General features: G+C 40.5%; 1 protein-coding gene across 6 annotated transcripts in view; it reads right to left on the minus strand.

Annotated features, from left to right (window-relative positions):
* Nucleotides 1-21,812, minus strand: part of wasf1 (WASP family member 1) — a 76,296-nt gene extending 54,484 nt beyond the window's left edge. For 3 of the 6 annotated variants that reach the window (XM_088625809.1, XM_088625811.1, XM_088625810.1), the window contains exon 1: nt 21,484-21,812. The gene's annotated coding sequence lies outside the window, so the exon portion shown is untranslated. The remainder of the gene's footprint in view (nt 1-21,483) is intronic. The other 3 variants (XM_088625812.1, XM_088625807.1, XM_088625813.1) reach the window with 2 other exon arrangements.
* Between the last annotated feature and the right edge of the window lie 160 nt (nt 21,813-21,972).

Raw genomic sequence — 21,972 nt, forward strand, 5'->3', positions numbered from 1 at the left:
CCAACAATACCTGAGCTGACACAGTTGTGTTCCACATTTCTAAGTGTGCATGAGGGATATTCTTGGCTTTCCGGCAGTGGGAGAAAAAAATAGCAATGCAGATACTTTATTATAAAGTGCAATGTTTGGCAATTAGACTAGATGGATAAAAAATAAAAATAGGTCAGCTTTTTACCTGCAGTCATTATATAAAATGTCCTACTGGTCTTGCATTCTTAACTACATATAAATGCAAAATCAAGCAGCTCAGGCAGTATGCAAAAATATGTCACGGTGATGTTAATCCAGAATGTGAACCCTCTTATTCAGTTTTCCTAGTGCTCTCATTCAGATCACACAGAAATAAGCAGCTCTGGAATCTAGGCTGACTGCTGAGCGTAAACCTAACGGATAAGAAATCTGGAATGGCCTAGGAAGGATCATGATCACAGCGGTAACATTTTGCCATCACTTTTGATATTAAGTTTCAGATGTTTTTCAGCGTTGGCACAATGTTGGGGGGTATGTGTGTCCATAACATATCTCGCTTGCGTTGAGTAGCGCAGATTCATGTATTCCAGTGTTCTCCGTTTTCTTCATAATGCTCACTTGGAATAATTTTTCACTGCACATGAGGAACAGTTGGAAAGAGAACCTGCTAAAGAAAGCTCAAATGAAGATAATTGGCTGAAGGCATATTGTTTGCAGAACAGAAATGTAAAAAAAAGTCCATAGAGGAAAAGCAGAAAGCAGGCTGATCATGCAAAGGCTTCTACTTGATTTTTAAACCTCCTCACGATTTATTTATTCAAGATCTGGAGGCACTTTTGGTTTGTTACATCTATTGTGTTCCATTATATCAACTGGCTAATATCCTATTACTAAATAGTAATATAAATATATAAAAAGTCCTAATCTAACATACCAACATGAAAAAATCCCCTTGCACAATGTCACTGCCTATAACAAGTGACAGATTTTAAAACTGTCTTCACATAATAATAATAATAATAGCTTACATTTAGGACCTTGGTTTTACGTCTCATCCGAAGGACGGCGCCCGTTTACAGTATAGTGTCCCCGTCACTATACTGGAGCATAAGGACCCACATGGACTGCAGGGTGAGCGCCCCCTGCTGGCCCCACTAACACCTCTTCCAGCAGCAACCTTAGTTTCAGAGGGGTTAGTATCCCTGGTGTGGCAGGTCAGTTTAGCATTTTCTAAGTGAACAGATTAGAGAAGTGTCGGTTTAATGAAGGGCAAAAAGAAATCATACAACCCGCAACAATGGCAAAATCATAAAAGGTGGTAAGATATTTCAATAGTCAGAGGCTTCACCATGCCTATATAGTTGGATGCAGTATCAGCTGTGGCATCCATGATGAATTCCACTCAGAATGATCTAGCTAACCTTAAGTCGCCTCTGAATTTTAATGCAACTCAATTTCTCGCTTTTCCTGATCTGTGGTATAGTAGGGCTGACACTCAGGAAATTGTCACACTTCAGTGGTGGATCATTCGGATATCTCCCTATATATAAAGCACTCCGGTAATCCTTTGGCATGAAAATGTATTTATATGAAGAAAGTGTTTTTTTTATTTCTAGATGTATAGCAAAGCTTTAGAAAAGGAACCTGCTGAAGACAAACCTGCATTGAAATACAACTGAATTGATCTCCACCTGAACTCATTATCAAACTAAATAAAATGCCGTCATTGGTACCAGCACTGCAAAAACCTTTTAAAACATGTATAAATCGGTCAGAAGCTCACTGTAAAGCTGGTTAAAAAATATGTACCTTCATGCATCATTGTATAAACCTTTTTTGGAGAACGTTTTTTAAATGATAAAAAGTGCAGAAAACCAAAAACTATTCAATTCGGCGGGTTATACAGTACGAAAATGTGGGGTACATTTGGGGTCACTGGTGTTGATGTGTTCTTTAACATTGCTTGCAACAGGGGAGACGTTTGATGGAATGCCTCAAGTTATTTTTTTAGATTTACACCACGTGTCCTTGATCAATCAGTGATGTAAGAAGTTATATAGTAACATCTTAAAACTATTCATATTCTAATATTAACAAAGCAGCTATCTACCATACACAATAAAAGAGCACAATATTAACTACATCTGTGGGAGGGAAGCAAAGAACCAAGAAGAAACCCACACAAACAGCACCCCAGTAATTGAGCCCAGGGTCCCAGTGCTGCTTGGCAACAGTAATAACCACTGCATCATAGTGCCACCATTAAAAATATCAATTGGTCTTTATTATATATATATAGTGGAATAGCATCCCCAAAACACTTCCAACGGGGGTATGAAAATGTAGTTTTAATACATTTGCTAAACCACAGAAAAATAAAGATACATTAAAATCTGAGAATAATGCTAAACTACATTAAAATGAAACTGCCCAATAACGGTTCATAATTAAGCAGGTTATTAATTTGTACTACGTCAGTAAGTTTTCAATGGCTGTTTTTGTGTTTGCAATTGTAGCAACTGTAACAGAAATTAGGTTAAATCATGGCTCTCATATTCTGTTCTGTAACTTTAAAGATACTTCAACACGTACACAAGCAAGTTGTTCGGAGAATACTAGGAACAACTAGGCAAGCTTGTATGTGAAGGTTAAATCAGATTCTGGCTATCCCACCTCAGAATGTAACAAATCGCCTGCACAGGTGAACAGAGCAAAACTCCCGTCTTTAGAAACTGCAGACTGGATGGTAACCTATAAAGCGTTCTGCTCCGCCAGAGCAGGGTTGGAGATGCATGGGGAAGATCAATTACTATATAAATGGTAAATTCAGCACAGATTCTGTTAAATCTTGAAAATGCCTCACTCTTGGCATTGTGCTAGTATCCTCCTTATAACAGCACTTAATGTCTTCAGTACAGAGTGCAAGTTTTTGGATTTTCCATTTATTTTCCTCAACAATAAGATGATACTATTTCCATTCAGTCATCTAAATCAAGCCTAAAGGAAGAAATGTAAGCAAGAAGAAGGGATATGTAATCTGCAGAACTCCATCTTAGCTCTAGAAGAAACTTAATCCTTTAGACATCTCATGACTGTTGACGGTGCCAAGAGGCAAACCCACACAATCGCTTCTGACAGCTCGCTAAAAAACATCACGTCATCTAGGGTTTCTCACAGGCAGCTTGAGGAGCTGCTCTTTTGACAGCTCCTTGCTATTTCTGTTCGAAACCAAATGGTGCTTCTATACGGGGGGGGGCACACTACATGGCAAGGAAGGAGGGTTTGTCCTTCTTCCCCTATTTTAAAAGGGGTTTAATTCAGACTGTTTCATGTGGGGTTAAACTACTGCCAGCAGCCATATCACCCTGCAACTCACAACTGGCAACCCACTGAAGCTAAGCAGGTGTGAGCCTGGTCAGTACCTGGATGGGAGACCTCCTGGGAAAAACTAAGGTTGCTGCTGCAAGAGGTGTTAGTGGGGCCAGCAGGGGGCGCTCACCCTGTGGTCCACGTGGGTCCTAATGCCCCAGTATAGTGATGGGGACACTATACTGTAAACAGGTGCCGTCCTTCGGATGAGACGTAAAACCGAGGTCCTGACTCTCTGTGGTCATTAAAAATCCCAGGGCGTTTCTCGAAAAGAGTAGGGGTGTAACCCCGGCGTCCTGGCCAAATTTCCCATTGGCCTTAACCAATCATGGCCTCCTAATAATCCCCATCTATGAATTGGCTTCATTACTCTCTGCTCTCCTCCCCACTAATAGCTGATGTGTAGTGAGCGTTCTGGCGCACTATGGCTGCCGTCGCATCATCCAGGTGGATGCTGCACATTGGTGGTGGTGGAGGGGAGACCCCATTACCTGTAAAGCGCTTTGAGTGGAGTGTCCAGAAAAGCGCTATATAAGTGTAAGCAATTATTATTATTATTATTACTGGTCATACAAAGAAACAAAAAGGAATACCACAGGTAGATAACCTGCCAAATCTACTTTTTAAACCGGAAAAGGTGTGACCTCACTAATAAAAAAAAAAAAGTCATCATCGCCAGTCTCATTACTCTCTTACCACTCAACACTACACAACTCCGTCTCCAGTGCCTCAATTGCATGGCCCAGACTGCCACCACTCACAACCTCTGGCCCCCAGAATGTGCACCTCTCTCATGCCCAGCGACCTTCACATCCACTCACAGCTTCCACCTTCGCACCCGGGCCTCGCAGTCTCGCCGGTGCTCCATGTCCGGTATTCAAGGCAAGCTGCCAAATTGAGCCGATTATTCATCTATATAAATAATGTGGCGCCATGCTGGGTTGTGTGGTTAGGGATCTTAAATAAGCAGAAACACACCCGTCACCAGTCCAAAGTGCAAAATGTAAGTCAATTAGCTGCACTTCTAAATCCTCAACACTCATCCACTGAAACGCTGAAAACTCCATGTCCCTGGTATGAAAGCGCTGGAAATCCTGAAATCTGACAGGAAACTGATGCCAGTTCCCGAATGTACATTGCAAACTCAACAACACGGACTGTGGAATCTTTCAAAAGACCCATAACATTTTGATCTGCACCCTGCAGATGGAGTTTGACTTCATTCATGTGCACAGCAACACGGACTACAAACATTAGTTTTGCAACCCATTCTTCATCCTGCCGCTCAGGATAGCTGTGCCCATGACCATTATGCTGAACAAATCCGTATTCATCTCTCCAAAAAGGCTGAAATGAGCGAACATTAACTTTGTTTTCTTACCAGCTGCCATTTTACCCAAAATGTTTGAGTCTACACTTAAATGTGAAAAATGTCATTAGTGGCATGGAATGTGAGCTTGCCTGATAAAACAATACGCTAACCCCACTAAAAATAATGGAGGAAACGAACCAAGTCAGTCTTTTTTTCCTGTGCCAAAGAGCTTTCATAGAGTAGCATGTTGTAGATAATTACAGACTACTCAACCAGTTTTGATCTTAATTTTGAACTTAATTTCTTAATTGCTTTTATTGCACATGCTACTTTCATTGTGCCTGCTGTTAATCCCCTGGTGTGCCAATGATGTCACAGGTTGCCAATTCCTGCTCTAAACCTAATGTCACTTTTACTCTTGAGCTTCGCTGACTTCAGTTTAGCTTGTCTGCTCCTTACTCAACACAGCAGAAGTCTTGTTCTTCCTCTTTTATGGCACCTGGAGTAGGTTTACTTACCGTTAGAATGTGTTTCTAAAAGGTTACCTGGAGATCAAGATGTTCTGCTTTGATATCTATAGTATTAAATCGATTTAAAAATGTATGCTTTTTTCAATCTATGGTAATCTGTGACAATCATATTACAAAAAAAGTTCAGTGCAAACTACTCTACAAACATTGAAAGAAAAAAAACCTACAGCACGTAGTATACAGTAATTTGAACAAATAAAGGACAAACATTTCTCTAAATTGTAGAAGCATCCCATATTAAGCTTTCAATTAATAGGTTAAACTTCTGATGAAACTGGCAATTTCACACTTAATTGAAAGAAAATCTGTTCAGGTTAAAAACATTTCTAACTGCATGCAGTAGCTCTTCCCTTAATACTGCACTTTGGGTGACCTCAAAGTGTTAAACACTTAAGTGTGATTGCAAAGCACTCCAGAACGTTATTGGAATCACAGAATCATGGCTAAAATGAAAATGACTGAGTAGAATACAACATTATTGGATACACTCAACGCCAGAGAGAAAGGAAAGACAGAAGAGAGGAGAAGATGTAGGATTAGACAGGAAAGAGCATTCAGGCTCAGGAGCTAGACCTAGAGAAATCAAAAGTCTGAATCTATGTGGGTCAGACTTATCAAAACTTTTTTGAAGGTATAATGTTAGGTTATACCAGTATACCACTAAATGCAGATTTGGATTATAGGAAAATTAGAATTTCGGTACAATAGAAGAGGTTTTCATGTAAGAAACTTTTCCAACAGACTGGGAAATATCTGAAGGAAAGTCCGCAGCAAAAATAGAAATGGTAGATATGGTTAATATTAGCACATTTACCCAGTTTGTCAGAGCACAGAGAACATTCTAACAGTCCAGAAACCGAGCCCAAATCAAAAGTTTATTTCAGGAAAGCAGACACTGAAGGAATGAGAGAGCATGGGTGAAGAAAAAGGGGACAGAACAGCGAATTGTTTAGAGAAGAGATGGCAACAGTTTGAAATAGAATCTGGTTTAAGCATAAAAGAGTTACCCTAAGAGTGAGAGACGCACGTTTCGGGTACTAGAAGCACTCAAGACTAATAAATCAGGGAGCATTGAAACACTTGTATATGCTGGAGAGCAAGGTACTATAACCTGACCTTGATGTTATTATCCATACTATATACGATTCTTTCTATACCGTCAAGTAAGAATGAAAAGAAATGTCTTCTAAATTAAAACTTCAAAAGATTCAAAAATACTTTCCCGCCACTTACCTGCAAGTGCCCAATTACTACAGCTAGAATGATACTGAAACTAAAAATTTTTAAAACTTTAGGCAACTCTAGCTCACATGAAATGAGATACATTGATGCTATGTGGTAGTAATGTTCTTCTTGTTTTGTTTTTTTTTTACAGGGAACACTTACTTTCTATTAGCAATAGGGGGACAAAAATAAATACCATTGTTTTTTCAGCTGTTGCTGCTTCACTGAACATAAAAAAACAAATGTACTTATTCTATTGTGAATATTCTCTGACACACTAAGCAACCAACTACATAAGGCTCTGAATCTAAGCAGGAACCCTGCTGGTCCAATATTTTAATAATTCTACCTTGACTGCAAGGAATAACTAGGCACATAACAGGCAAGATTTTCAAAAATTATCAAAAGAAAGCGTTGTTTTACCTGCCACCTGTAGGCCAAAGTAAAGAATGCTTCAGTTGGGAAAAAAAAAGGAATTCTTCAGATCATGTCTTCCAATTTATTTTCCTTATTAATTAAATGTAAAACTAATTGAAACTTTTAATTCAGCTGCATAATTACAATAACCTGATTCTGACAGGAAAATTAGTGTATAGCACATTCGCCAATCATTTCTAACTGCAGTACTTCACTGCTGTATCCAACTGCTTCAAAACAGGGGCAAATAAGGTTACCACCAATGAATGAAGTAAATGCCTCTTTTATAAACTCCGTTGGTAGGCATTGTTTACATATGCAGCACACTGCTTTTAAACACTGAAGCTTATGTAGAACAATAGTCATATTAAAGATAATTAGTAAACAGTGCCAGGCCCACATTGAGTTAATGCGAAAAGCACAATAACCTCACATAGGTTCTGGATTCACAGAAAACTCAGTGATCTATGCTCTCCTGTTTCTGAAGGGTTTTCTTTGTATAGAAAGGGGGGCATAGAACCCCTCTTCTCTCACCCGGCTTTAACAAAGGGCTGCCACACCTTTGAAACCAGACACTTAACATCATTCCTATGGGAATTCATACAATCCTCATCTTTCTTTCAGTATATATCCTATTTCCAAAAGATGTGCATTCACTACCTGCCTGAAGCAACGGTTTGACATTAACAACTAGGCAACACGACGATTTTCATTTATAATATTCTCACGTTTGCATATAAATTTTTTTTTACTGTCAGATACACCCACTAAGACGGCTCCCTTGTACCGTGTCAGATGCCAAGATTTTAAGGCAGACAGAAAAACTGTATCATTACGTTCTACTATCCGAGTCTGCAGAGCGCTGGTGTCCCTGTTCAAACACAAGCATTATTATGGCTTAAGTGAACGCAGGTGCACTGACTGAGCACAGGGCCTTAGTGTGTCTCGACTGACTGGATCAATAGGTTGTAATTCTGAATCTGTGCCCCGACTGCACAGAGAGAAAATAGTCATGAAAAGACAGGGAATCAGAAAGCAGATCTTTTTGGTACACTACTAAGCCTAAGGGTAGGCGGACGTGGGGACATAAGGGGTATTCGTCATAGATGTGCTATCGCTACCAGTACAGAGGCTGTATTATACACAGCATTTAACAGCATTAAAAGAGAGAACAATGGTAGTACTGTGTTAGGTCAAAGAGAAAGAGGATTAAGCATTTAATATGTCATCAAACAATAATTAGCCAATGCTTTGAGGAGAATTATAACTTTCAGTTTCTAGCAAAATTATTGAAGTAAAAATACTTTCTAAAATATAGCTTGGCAAAGGATTGTTACAGTGGGTATAAAAAGTCTACACGGTTATTGAAATTGCAGTTTTTTTGTGATGTAAAGCCAGAAATCAAGATAAATCATGTCAGATAGTTTTCCATCTTTAGTGTGACCTCGCAACCAACAAAATTTTAGAAAAACAAATTAGGAAAAATAATTGAAATTAAAAAACCTACAACACCCTGGTTGCATAAGTGTGCACACCCTTTTATAATGGGGGCTGTGGCTTGTGTTCAGAGTTAACCAATCACATTCAAAATCATTTCCAAAGTAACATACACCTGTCATTAATGAAAGTGATTCTGATTAACCCCAAATAAAAATCAGCTGTTCCTGTAGGATTTTCTTGAAACTTTTGTGGTTGCATCCTACTGGGATAGCCGTGGTCCGCAAAGAGCTGACAGAACATCTGCGGAATCTTATTGCTGAACGGTACTGATCAGGAGAGGAGTATAAAAGGATATCAAAGGCATTGGATGTACCATGGAGCACTATGAAGACTATCATCAATAAGTGGAGAAAATGCGGCACTACAGGGACATTGCCAAGATCTGGACAACCCTCCAAAGTTGATGAGGGGACAAGGAGAAAACATATCAGGGAGGCTACCAAGAGGCCTACAGCAACATTAAATGAGCTGCAGGAATTTCTGGCAGGTACTGGTCACTCCTTGCATGTGACACAGTCTCCCGTATTCTGCACGTCTGGGCTATGGGGTAGGGTGGCAAGATGGAAGCCATTTCTCACAAAAAAGAACATCCGAGCCCATCTAAATTTTGCAAAAAAAATACATTCCAGTCACCCCAAACCATGTGGGAAAATGTCTTATGGCCTGAAGAAGCAAAGGTTGAACTTTTTGGCCTTAAATTCTAAAAGATATGTTCGGTGCAAAGACAACACAGCTCATCATCCAAAGAACACCGTACCTACTGTGAAGCATGGTGATGGCACCATCATGCTTTGGGGCTGCTTCTCTTCAGCTGGGACAGGGGCTCTAGTCAAGATAGATGGAATAATGACTAGCTCCAAATATCAAGATATTTTGGCACAAAACCTGCTGGCCTCTGTCAGAAAGCTGAAGACGAAGAGGAATTTCACCATCCAACATGATAGCGACCCAAAGCACACATCCAAGTCAACCAAGGAATGGCTTCAGAAAAGGAAGCTCAAAGTCTTGGAATGGCCCAGTCAAAAATTGTAAAAAATGCAAAAGGTGCTTCCATAAAGTATTAGTTGGGGGTGTGCATACCTATGCAGCCAGGGTGTTGTAGGTTTTTTAATTTCAATTATTTTTCCTAATAATTATCTATTTGTTTTTCTCTTGAATTTTGTTAATTGCAAGGTCGCATTGAAGATGAAAAATATCTGACATGATTTATCTTGATTTCTGGCTTAATATCACAAAACACCTGCAAGGGTGTGTATGCTCTCCAACCACATTTGAAAAAAACAGCTATAAGATAGGAGCAGTACTTTATCGAGGACATACAACTTAACCAATACGATTTCAAAATGAAACCTTCAGATGGGTTTCTAAAATACCCCCTTTCCCTTTGGCAAAGAAATGCATCAAGATTTTTCTTGGGGGAAAAAAAAAACACCCATCACCAAAAAAAGACTGAGTCAAAAATACTACACAGACCTTTGAAACCACACAAACCCTAAAGCATTGGTTTTTGTATCCCTACTGCTATTTTCTGCCCTACATATCTTGGAAAACGGTAAAGTTTAAAATATTAGGGTTTTAACATTTTGGATGCAGGGAGAGCGGTAGGCTGCAATATGGGAAAAAAAAAATTGGCGGGATGGGGCCGAGAGACTGAGAAGCGACTTTCAAATTTCCCATGCCGGTGGAAATTCAGATCTTCGCACAAGCAAGCAGGCATCATCCTACCCACTATAATGCAAAACACTTCCGCAAGTGCAGAAAGACTTGCCATGTCACGCAAGGCTTTGTCCCCCCCCTTTCTTGAGAGTCAGACAGGAAGCTCTACTTGCCATGTAGAGACGTGGGTTCGCAGCCCGGGACTACCAGGTGACCGGCCGCGTCGCCGCTCTGCGGTAGCGTCACTCGGTCCTTTGCCGCCTTAAATCCTGGTGTTGGCCTGGAATGTATTTTTTCTTCCAGAACCACCCCGTTTCATCAGTGCTGAAGACTCGTTCGGGCCTATATCCCTTCTCATCGATGAGCTCCTTCAGCTGCTCAGGAAACGACTCTGCGGCCTCCTCATCATCCGACGCCGCCGCCCCTGTGTCAACTTGGAGTCATGGAGAGAACGGTGCTTCTTAAATTCTTTTTCATTGTGACAAATGTGAAATGACATTTATTTGGAAGTGGAGAGGGGAAATAATCGACTAAATAGGTGTATCGGCATCTAATGGGGAAAAATAAATAAGGAGTTATTTTAAGCCCCAGGGTTATTCGCAATTTTTGGCTTCCAGAAGATTTTTTAAACGCCTAACTCTCATGAATGTTGAGACCCTACTCTACCAGTACAACTTCTGTTTCTTGACTTGAGGAAACCATTTAAAAGGAAACTATTCTGTTCATTGTGGAGTAATTAATTGTGGAATGAATACATCTAAAGCAGTGAGATAAAGGACAGCAGCAAACGAAAATTTCTACAGCAAAATGAAATGTCTACAAAGTCATGAAACACTTGTAAAGGTTTTAAATATTACATAAATAGTGACCTATTCCGATTCTTTGAAATAGAAAAACAAATCTAAAGTATAGAAGTTAACAGAAATGTGAGGAGAAATGCTTTTATTTTACAGAGACATACTTTCTGGAAACAAATCCCGATTGTAGAAATATGAGACTAAAAGCTGAATGTGAATAGGGGGGCCAGTATGCATGTGCCTGGCTTTCTTTTCAGATACAGGTGTAAATTGCAGGCTAGTGTGGACTTTGAGAAATTCTCTCGGATTCCAAGTTTCCCGTTTTCTTGTCAAAAAGCTGAGCAAGTACAATACCAGAATTAAAAGATTTCCGGCCAAAGACAAATAAACTGTATAGTACATGGTGTTCAGACCACAAACTCCAATACACTTTAGCGGAAACCAGGTGTTAAACAAAAATCAAATGAACTCCGTCAGCCTCCGCCTCTAGATCACACCTTCCTCTAGTACAAAAGGAACAGGTGTTGGTAATGGTACATTCCAACAAATACACTAGGTAATTCAGTTTCTATTTGATATTTGTTTGGCACCAGATTTCCTCTTTAACAAAAGTAATGAAGAGTAGCCAAACCAGAAACTAATTTTGCACCTGTCTGCATCTGATTACTTTAAATTATCCATCACGTAAAACTTGAGTTTAAAAGTAGCCTAGTCACTTACTTATTCTCTTACTAATTTACACTCTAAATTAGTTTAACCCAGTGCCCCGCCACTGCCCCTTCCCCCTTTTACTTCAGCAAGAATGCTAATTACTCATCAGAAAACTCTACATAAGGAGAGGATAGTAAGCAAAGATAAATGGCCTTTGCTTTTCTCACTTAGTCAACTGGTCTTCTGACAAAACATTTTAAGTGCAAGCTGCCAAGCTATTGGATTCTGGGGAAATTACCTCTAATCAAACAACTTTCAGCTTTCAAATGGACCTGTTGGGAGTGTTACAGAAGGGTAAAGCAAAGCAACATGCCAGACAAGTAATTGAACGGGAATGACAACATGCACCGAGAAGCATTTTCTCGTCTTTCTCAGTTGTACATGATATTCAGTTGTGTTCTTCGCCTGCTGTAATTGCATTGTGACATCAAGGGTGACGTATTAAAGGGGGACTGCGACACTATTTTTACATTTCGGGGTTATGAGGAATCAGCATTGATGAGTGCTTTTCAAACCACAATGAAAGAACATGGTCATGTGTAAAACCTCCAATTTACATCACAAAATAGTAATATGGCGCTGTGTCAGCTAGACATTTAGTCCGTCATTGTCTGCAATTCAGAACAAGGCAACAAACCGTCCTGTGACATGAACTGGCCATATTAGATTGTAAACAAGCAGGCTTGTGAATACATCTCCTAAATAAATAAAATGGATCACTTAAATTTAAGATTTAAAAATAGAAAAAAAGGCACAGATATCGCCCTCTCATGGTGTTCTCCTTTCATCAGTTGCTTTTTATAAGCAAAAATTGTCTGTGTTGTATACACACCATGGTTCTGAACAACCAAATGGTCAACACCTAAGGCACTGTTTAAAATATTTCCCTGAATTCAAAAAGATAAAAAAGAATTCATGTTGTTAGGAGACCACGTTTCTCACGCGCTTACAGCAACTAGTGAGCAGGAAGGGCCATTCTACATCACGACTCGCGTGAGCTCCAGTGGTTTGTGACAACTTGGTGACCAACCAGTACTTTCACAAAGTTCAAAATTTCATGAATAATTCTAAGCTTTTGAAATTTTGCTATTCCTACAGTGAATTTGTTACCAACATTTCATACCCAGTTTAAGTACTACAGTTCCCCTTTAAGAGTAGTAACAAAGAGATCTTTGCCAGGACCACTGCTCTTCCCAATTTATATCAATCACCTATTCTAGATGGTAAGATAGTTTATAAACGAGGCTGGGTTGCAGATATATTAGGGTGATTATCAAACACTATAGACGTAAAAGATTTAGAAAAAATTCAAGACTGGGCAAACAAATGAGGTTTTAATGTCGAGAAGTGTATGGTTTTACAGGCAGAACTATCAAAAAAGAAATATAAAACAGGAAACCAAGATAGAAGAGGCTATGAAAAATACTAAAGGTACTTATGTTGACAAATCAGTTATGCTTTCAAGACAATGTGGGGAATCAACAAAAAAGGCAAGATATCTAGTTTAAAATGTAAAACTTTAATCAAAAATATATTATGTTAAAAGTGTACAATGCACAAGTAAGATCCCTTGTACAATACTATGTTTAAAGTATATTTGGTCACCATGTTACTGAAAAGATAATGCCTCTCTGGATACAATCTAGAGAACAACTAGATACATTCAGGGGCTGAAGGAACGAAACCTTTCTAGTCTTGGACAAAAGGATTATGAGGGTGGCCAATTCAAGTGTTCAACACACTGACAAAGTCAACCCAGTGGAGTTCTTCAGAACAAACATTGAAACTCAAAACTGAGCACACAAGTGGAAACTCTGCAGGAGGGTATTTCAAACTGAGAAAAAAATTGATTTTTTTTTATCAGAGGATTGCAGGAGAATGAACAAGCTACCCAGGCACATTGTCAAAGCCAGTAACCTGGTTTCTTTTGAGTAATGGCAGGATGAGATCCTTGGGTCCATTAGCTGCTATCAAAAAAGCTACATAGCTCCAACTACTACCACTCATTTGCAACCTACACCTGCAGCACTGAAAGCACTATGAGCACCATCCCCCAGGCCAGGCTGACCATCACGGCTGACCAGGTGAAGAAGGAGCTGAAGAGGCTGCACCAGGGTAAGGCCACAGGACCAGATAACATCTGTTCCAGAGTTCCAGAATGCTGATCAGCTAAGCGGAGTGCTCCAGTGACTGTTCAACCTGAGCCTGCGCTTGGAGAGAGTCCCGGTGCTCTGGAAGACATCATGCCTGGTCCCGGTACCAAAGAAAGGGTGCCCCTCTGTCCTCAACGACCACAGACCAGTTGCACTGACTTCTCATGTCATGAAGACACTGGAGAGGCTGGTCTTATCCCACCTGAGACCCCTGGTCAGCTCATCACTGGACACCCTACAGTTCGCCTACCAGCCCAGTGTTGGTGTGGAGAATACGATCATCTACATGCTGCAAAGGGCCTACTCACACCTGGACAGGGCTGGCAACACTGTAAGGATCATGTTTTTCGACTTCTCCAGTGCCTTCAATACCATCCAGCCCTGACTTCTAAGGAGGAAGCTGGAGGAGATGCAAGTCGATGCCTTCATGACCTTGTGGATCACTGACTACCTGACAGGCAGACCACAGTCTGTGAGACTTCAGAACTGTGTGTCTGAACAGGTAGTGAGTAACACAGGGGCACCTCAAGGGACAGTTCTTTCTCCATTCCTCTTCACCCTCTATACTTCGGACTTTAAGTACAACTCAAAGTCATGCCACCTGCAGAAGTTCTCAGATGACTCTGCAATTGTGGGATGTATCAAGGGTGAGCAGGAGGAGGAGTAGAGAGGACTGGTCAGCAGCTTTGTGGAGTGGTGTGGGGTGAACCACTTGGAACTGAATGTAACAAAGATAAAGGAACTGGTGGTAGATTTCAGGAGGAAAAAGGTCAAACCTACTCCTGTCTACATCCATGGGCGTGGAGATGGTGGACTCGTACAAGTACTTGGGAGTGCACATCGACGATAGACTGGAATGGTCTAAGAACATCGAGGCCATCTATAAGAAGGGACAGAGCCGACTTTACTTCTTGAGGAGGCTCAGGTCCTTCAATGTATGTAGTAAGATACTTCATATGTTATATCAGTCGGTGGTAGTGAGCGCCATTTTCTATGCAGTGGTATGCTGGGGCCCTGGGATTAGAGCAGTGGATTCTAAAAGGCTGAACAAGCTCATCAGTAGAGCAAGCTCTGTCATTGGGTCTGACCTGGACCCCTTGGAGGTAGTGGCTGAGAGGAGAATGGTGTTCAAACTAGAGGCCATCATGGACAACATCTCCCATCCCCTCTATGACAGGCTTGCAGAAATGAAGAGCACGTTCAGCAATAGACTGATTCATCCACGGTGCGACAGGGAGCGCTACAGGAGGTCATTCTTGCCTTCTGCCATAAGACTGTACAACGCATCCACCTTGCGTCTGGGCAGAGGCAACATTGACAGTGACCTGTTTCTGGACTGAACGCATCTACTGCTACATCTGTCCTCTTTCTTTTCTTTTCCCGTTTATTGTGCAATCTATGCCAGGGACCTGTGCAATACATGTATATCTATATTTATATTGATATGTGGGATACGATTTTTCTGTGTACTGTTCTGTTCTAGTTTGTTCTTTGTGTGTCCGGACTGTGAGTAACTCTTTTACTGCGCCCCTCACTGTACTGATTGTATTGTATGTATTGTACTATTATTATTATTGTATCATTTGTTACACTGTGGCTGTGTTGTCTGTGTTAAGCTGCTGTTGCACTGCAATTTCCCTCACGGGATCAATAAAGTATCTATCTATATGTTCTTACGCAGTTTTGAAAGCCATATGAAGTAAAATTTGGAATTTACATAGCACATCTTACCAGAAATGTCACTTTTAATAGTATGGTGGTGACTGAGTTATAAACTGTTACTCATGCTGTGGCGCTGGTTGCTCCTCACAACCACAAGGTCTCATGAACACATGCTTTCCTGATCAAAAGTCAATATTAGTGCATATTATTATTGTATTTCCTATGGCATACAAAAACATCCTCATATTGCTTATTACAAAGAAATGAGCCTCAATGACAATTTACAGTTGTCAATAGTATGTTAAATGGACGCAGGTTCTCAATCTGAGAACAGAGCACCGAATCTACCACATTGTACAACAGAGCTCGGTTCTGGATATTTCATCAAGCTTCTTGCAGGTTTGAATGTTTTTTTTTTGGTGCAAGGTTCTGAATTGTGAACTAAATTCATTTTTTTTTTTACTGTATTGCTGCTCGGATACTCCCACCCACGATATAACATATACAATCTCTTACAGTAATTGACACAACCACCTACAGTAGGCTCTGCGTTTGCTGACAAAATTTGGAAATAAGTCACCTAGGCTTATATTCTCTTTACTTTGTACAGTTTAGTATAATTCTAATGGTGAGCTGGTAATCATTTTTATAAAAAACTCAGCCTTGAACCATTTCATAAAAACAGGACTTTATTGTAATTAGACCGATAAAGCAGTAAATCCTTTGGACTGAGCTACCTAAAACTTCAACAGCTGTCATCACTTACAAAATACCAAAATGACTTAAGAAGAATCAGAGAGGGCATTCACAGCGGACAGTATTGCTTCCTGGTGAAAAATTAATAAAGTATGAACTTGGAGCCAGGATAGCTCAAAGTTTATGGCCTCCTGTCATGACTTTCCATCACAGAATAAAGTTAAGTATTCAGACCATAAACCTAGATGTCAGCAGCAAAACAAAGAACAGCTGCGATATAAACATAGAATCCAAAACAGTTCCAGTACCATCTAAAAAACAAACAAAAAAATACACTGGATTGCAAAGAAATACTAGTACACAACTGTGCACTCATTTAGGACAGCTTTAAACCACCAAAGATTAAATACTTGATGAGACTTCAAGTAAACAAAATCCAGAAAGTCTCAAAACGTGACGTGATGAGGAGGTAATTTGGCCCATCTAGTTAATTTAGTTTACAGTAAATTACCAAAGGATCTCATCCAGGGATTGGTTTCAAGGACTTGGCAGAGTAGACCATCCTGCTAAAAAAAACATTTCTGAAACTACCAGCAGTGCAAATATGGATCTGGTTCAGCATATTACCCTTTTAAGATCCTGGCAAAAAGTGATCTAGGGTACTTCTCACTGCTTCTAATGTACTCGTACAGATCACTTGGTCACCGATGCCTCATGTTGAGTGACGGATCCCTTCATTTTCCGTAATCACTTAAACCCAACGAGAGTGTGGTGAGCAGGTGCCAGATCAGGCAGGCACAGGGCATAAAGTGGGATTGCATCTTGGAAGGACAGGGCACACAAGTGCCCATAGATCCCAAGGTATTTATCTGGTCTATGTGGAGAAACCAGGCATGGACAAGGAAAAGTAGATCAGTTGGGTAGCTGTGTCAGCATGCGTAGGCTCCAAGGAACAAGTAATAGGTTTATTCCATGCTGAAAAGAGAAGAAAGAAAACACAACAGCCTTCTTCAGGTGTGAGCAAGTGTGGAGCCCTCACACCTGAAGAAGGCTGTTGTGTTTTCTTTCTTCTCTTTTCAGCATGGAATAAACCTATTACTCGTTCCATGGACAAGGATAGACTTGCTGACGCCACTGTGAGGCACTTGCACAAATTACCACCATTGCTAGGTGGACCAATGTGGACAAAAACAACAACATATATATATATATAGTGGTTTATTCAAATTGTTGACTGTTACTGTAGGGTTCCACAGTGCAAGGAAAAAAAAAAACAGTCAACGCTATGGAACTAGCTATAACAGCCGTTCAACAATGATCCAAGGATGAATCACTGCATACAAAATTACAAATTCTCCTCCACTTAAAATCGAGAAGAATGCCTCTCAGCATGCCTGTTCCACACACTTACTGAACAGTAACTCAAAACCAATCACTGAATGTCCTCATAAATGCTTGTTACAATAGACAATCATGTCAGGGGCACAAAATGATTTCTGAGGACTCCAGAAATCCCTTGCACCTGCTGGACTTTCTCACTGTGCACTTCCCCACAGTGTCTGGCTTTTGTACTACACACATACAGCACATTTCACAGCATCTTTGAACAAAATGCTGATCAAACCCATTCCAAAAAAACAGTGAGAGTACAATGTATAATCGGTCTTGGGTTTAGCTATCTTTAACATCCTTTGCTTCCATGGCTGGTATGTCACTTGTCCTTCCCAAAAGCCTATCTGCCATCTGAACATGCCTCACTATCCTTGCAAACAAAGGAAGTATCTTGCTCGTCGTGCTGCGTGATAAAAAAGACACACTTCTGTATTTTGTTTATGTGATGCGAGATGGCAATTTAAAACTCCAGGCACATGAGTAATAATATTGTGACACACCCATGGGTGGCTTGCCATAACAGTATATTTAAAATAGGCAGAAGAAAACAGACTCACACTGTGGTAAGGTAAAAATAACCAGTGCTCTTTATTCTACAGTTCAAGGGGGAAAAAAAACCCTCAAATGACCATACGTGGCATTCAGTGTGGGAATAACACAAACCCACAAAACAACAGTCCAGCTCTTATTTAAGCTCTAGCTAAACTTCTTCTGTCCCTTTCGTGTACAGCCGGGGAGCAGACCTGTTCATTAGCTCCAAAACAAATCTCCCTCAGAGATTCTTTCAAAAACAAACACTTCCAACTCACATTTCACACTTTGAAGAAGGCTCAACAGCTAAAATGCTGCATTTCTTACTTCTCCTTTTCAGAGCATAATTAACCCCGACTGCAAAAGAACATGCAAAAGCACCCCGGTGCAGCTCCCCAACAACTTCAGACTCAAAATCATGACTCATAAGTCCCAGGCTTTACTATCACATGGCTGGTTGCTTCCCATTCTCTGTGGCGCAGGTGCATAGCAGAGGATCTGCTGTCTGAGAGGAGAGCACTGACCACAGGCATACTGACCACCGGAAGCCTCCGATTCCCATTTTTTAAATCATCATCTGACCAATTGTCTTAATCCAACTGGTCAGGTGACTATGGGCAGCAGGTCATCACCCACTGCTTTCTGGGGAACGTAGTTCAGACCAGAGCTGCCATCTTATCGCTTGATAAACAACTACACCCTCAAGAATATCCAGCCTCCACATTTTATTCTGAAAAAAGGACTATGTCATTCTTTAAAAATGTTCTCACACGCTACATTATAGGGAGCTTTTTTACTCACCATAATAGCACTGAATCGTCTACTGGCTGACATTTAAATTTAACCATGAAATTAGTGTTTGGCTCATTCAATAAGGCATTGCAAAGGCTATGGCTCAGCGATAGCTGCCAAATGTCTTGGTATGTTGCAAGAAAAGTTATGATGTTTGTCTTTATCTAGAACTTATTTCTATGGATACCAGCCCATATTTAAAAAATGACCACACAGCCACTGTAACCAGACTATAGACTTCTCTGTAACCACCAAGTACTTCCTATAATTCACTGATTACTTTGCTGTGAGGTGTTGGGTAAACCTACAAGTAACTAATGTAAAGGATTACACAGTAACTACACCCTAGTAATAGGTATAGCTGCAAGTAACCGATCATAAGTTTTCAAAAGTAACTGCTTACACATTTGAGTAATTACACATCTATTCCATATGTTAGTGTGCGACAATTCACCAATTTAAATAGAAAAAGGAGACTGGGGTTGATGCTGTGATGGAGTTATCTGCTCCATTCACTTCCATCTGCTAAATATTAAACAAAAAATGGTCAAGAAATTATTTTGGGCCACCTTTAATGGGGGAAACTGGCCTCCAGCGGCATCCTGTCATTCTTGGTTTCAGATGTCCCTTCTGGAGAGTGACAGACCCGGCAGCTGCAGCCACCTTGTCTTCACAAGAATCACTAGCATGTTGTAGGAATCCTACCCTGATCCCACAGCATGCTCTGTACACTTCAAACCAGACAACACCGAGACCTACACTGTACCCAACACATCTGTGTGTAACCCGACAAATGGCAAATCCACAGAGACCTCTTTCCCCACTTAATGAATATTTATAAAAATGATGCTTCAAAAATCGTTCAGTAGTTGCAGTGGGGTGTATAGTACCTGATCACATCTGTAGCACAACCACCATAGAACAGTTACAGCACTGAAAGGTTTGGAGACAACCAGATGGAGTCTTCCAACAACCCCCCAAAACAAATTATTGATATATAAACGGACATAAATAATTCCATTGAGTCATAAAATGTCAAGTGAGTGCTGCCGATAGGCAGATTCCTTAGTATGAAATACCCACTTCAGCACAGTAATGCAAGTCCGTAACAACATTCTCTACAGCAGACTTAATCATTTGCTGACGCAGAGACCAGACAAAACTATTACAGAGTGAATGGATATTAACCCCTTACTAGGCGTCTTTTGACATCCTAACAATCTTCAGGTAAGGCAGAGGACTTTGTGAACACATAGGGAAATTACAATTGCTGATCGAACAAACACACAAGGTTTAAATAAATGCGACCCTTTGATTCGGTGAAATAGGAATGCAGGTATCGTTCCTTGACTACGTTGTAACAAAACCCCGTATTTATGTACGAATGTGATAGATGTTAATGTTAAATCACGTTGCATTAAGTAAAATACCTGCATAACCGAATACAATACCACTGAAGAAACGATGCAATCTTTACTTTTGACAGGTCAAGATCGTTTCGGTGCCAATGCACCACAAGCCAAATAAGCATCTACGCTAAAAAAAACTCCGATGTTCAAGAAATCTTGAGAAATCTTTCACAGAAGTCACACAAGCGATTGTACGTGAACACTAATAACTCCGCATATTTATTAATAATTATCCTTTAGTAAAGGTTTACCCGAAAGTAGTATATACGAGAACAATTTGAAGAGTTATTCTCGTCAGGAGCGGAGAAAGGTGGATAGATTTTCATTTCCACACCGAATAAAGCCGCCTAGTTCATTATTTTACTATCTTTATGACTTAATTGTTAACTGTAACGTTTGCAGTTGTTTTGAACAGTACCTGGCAGCCTAGATAAGATAAAAAGAAGTGCTATTACTTCTCGGGTTTCCGATTTGTGCCATCATGTTGGGGAAAAGGGAAAAAAAGAACATTCTTTCGCTTCCCAAAAACACAGTTAGGGATGCTTAAAATCACTGCAGTCAATACAGCACAGGATGAGACACTTCACATCATTAAGCAATTGTTTTTTGTTAACATGCATTTACACAGACTGTCGATCTTTCAAGGTTCCGCGTTATTAATACATTTTAATATTTGTGCTGCACGTTTTTCCCCATTTTAAAGAAACTGAAATGTTGCAAGCAGGGGCATCACTGGGAGTATTTCTTTATGCCAGCGGATCACGGCATCTTTAACGAAATTAGATCACACTTGCACGAATTAGAAAAGGTCATTTATTGTCAACCACGATCTTTCGGGTGAATGGGCGACAGCCCTGATCTTGTGACCTGCAAGAATTGACTGCATTTCTTAAAAGACGAAACGATAACCAATGAAACTTTCAAGAGAGAATGAATATGCAGCTGCCGTTCACATTACTACGCGTGTTTTCTGCTAGCATTCACAACAAAGAAAATTTTTTTTCGCCAGCGTTGAAAACTGCCCGCTTGTTAATAATTATTTCATGGTTTTCGCTAATTTATTCAACACCTGTCCCCGGTAGCTTTATTATAATGAGCCGCGCGTCCAATAATTAATAAAGGCAATAACAAAAATATCTACCACGCGCTGTGGGCAACAAAAGCAAGTGAGATCTATTATACACAGAAGACAATAATGTGAATTTGTCCCCCAAACACAAAAAAGAACAAATGCACCAAAAACCAAATGGGAGCAGTGCATCAGTACACACAATTCGACGTGGGGGGGAAAAATGCACTGCGATTTATTAGCCACATGAACCCACTTTTCCGATTGATGAGCAGTAATGAAACCCGCCGTACCTGTGATTCTTGTTACTTTCTCGCCATGACCGTAATTTTGCAAGCCCAGCTAGCCGCCGCTCCGCGCTGCCGAGTTCGCAGTCCCACTCCACTCTGTTGTCATGCGATAACAATCCTGCCTGGATAACAACGGCGGGGCGACGCACAACCCCCCGGTACCGCAGGGAGCTCACGGGAACGCCACGGTAGAAAATAACACACATTGCGTATTTGTCAAACCCTTCGCGGAGAAGTTATTAAAATTGTCCCTACGATAAAACGATATCTGCGCAGCTTGAAGTCTTTCTGCAAACTTTTGAACATACTTAACATTACAGCAAAGGTAACCCCTCCTCGTTTCCGAGGTGGTACCAACCACTTTTCATTGTTGAAGCTCAATTTTGTGCAACCGAACATAATAAGGAGGCAACCGAACACCGAACCACAAATTTGGAAGGCGGCCGTGATTCGCCTGTTTTATATAACCGCGCCCACTTCGATAAAGTGTCC

Source organism: Lepisosteus platostomus, chromosome 3 (genome assembly GCF_059453375.1).
Source record: "Lepisosteus platostomus isolate fLepPlt1 chromosome 3, fLepPlt1.hap1, whole genome shotgun sequence".
NCBI lineage: Eukaryota > Metazoa > Chordata > Actinopteri > Semionotiformes > Lepisosteidae > Lepisosteus > Lepisosteus platostomus.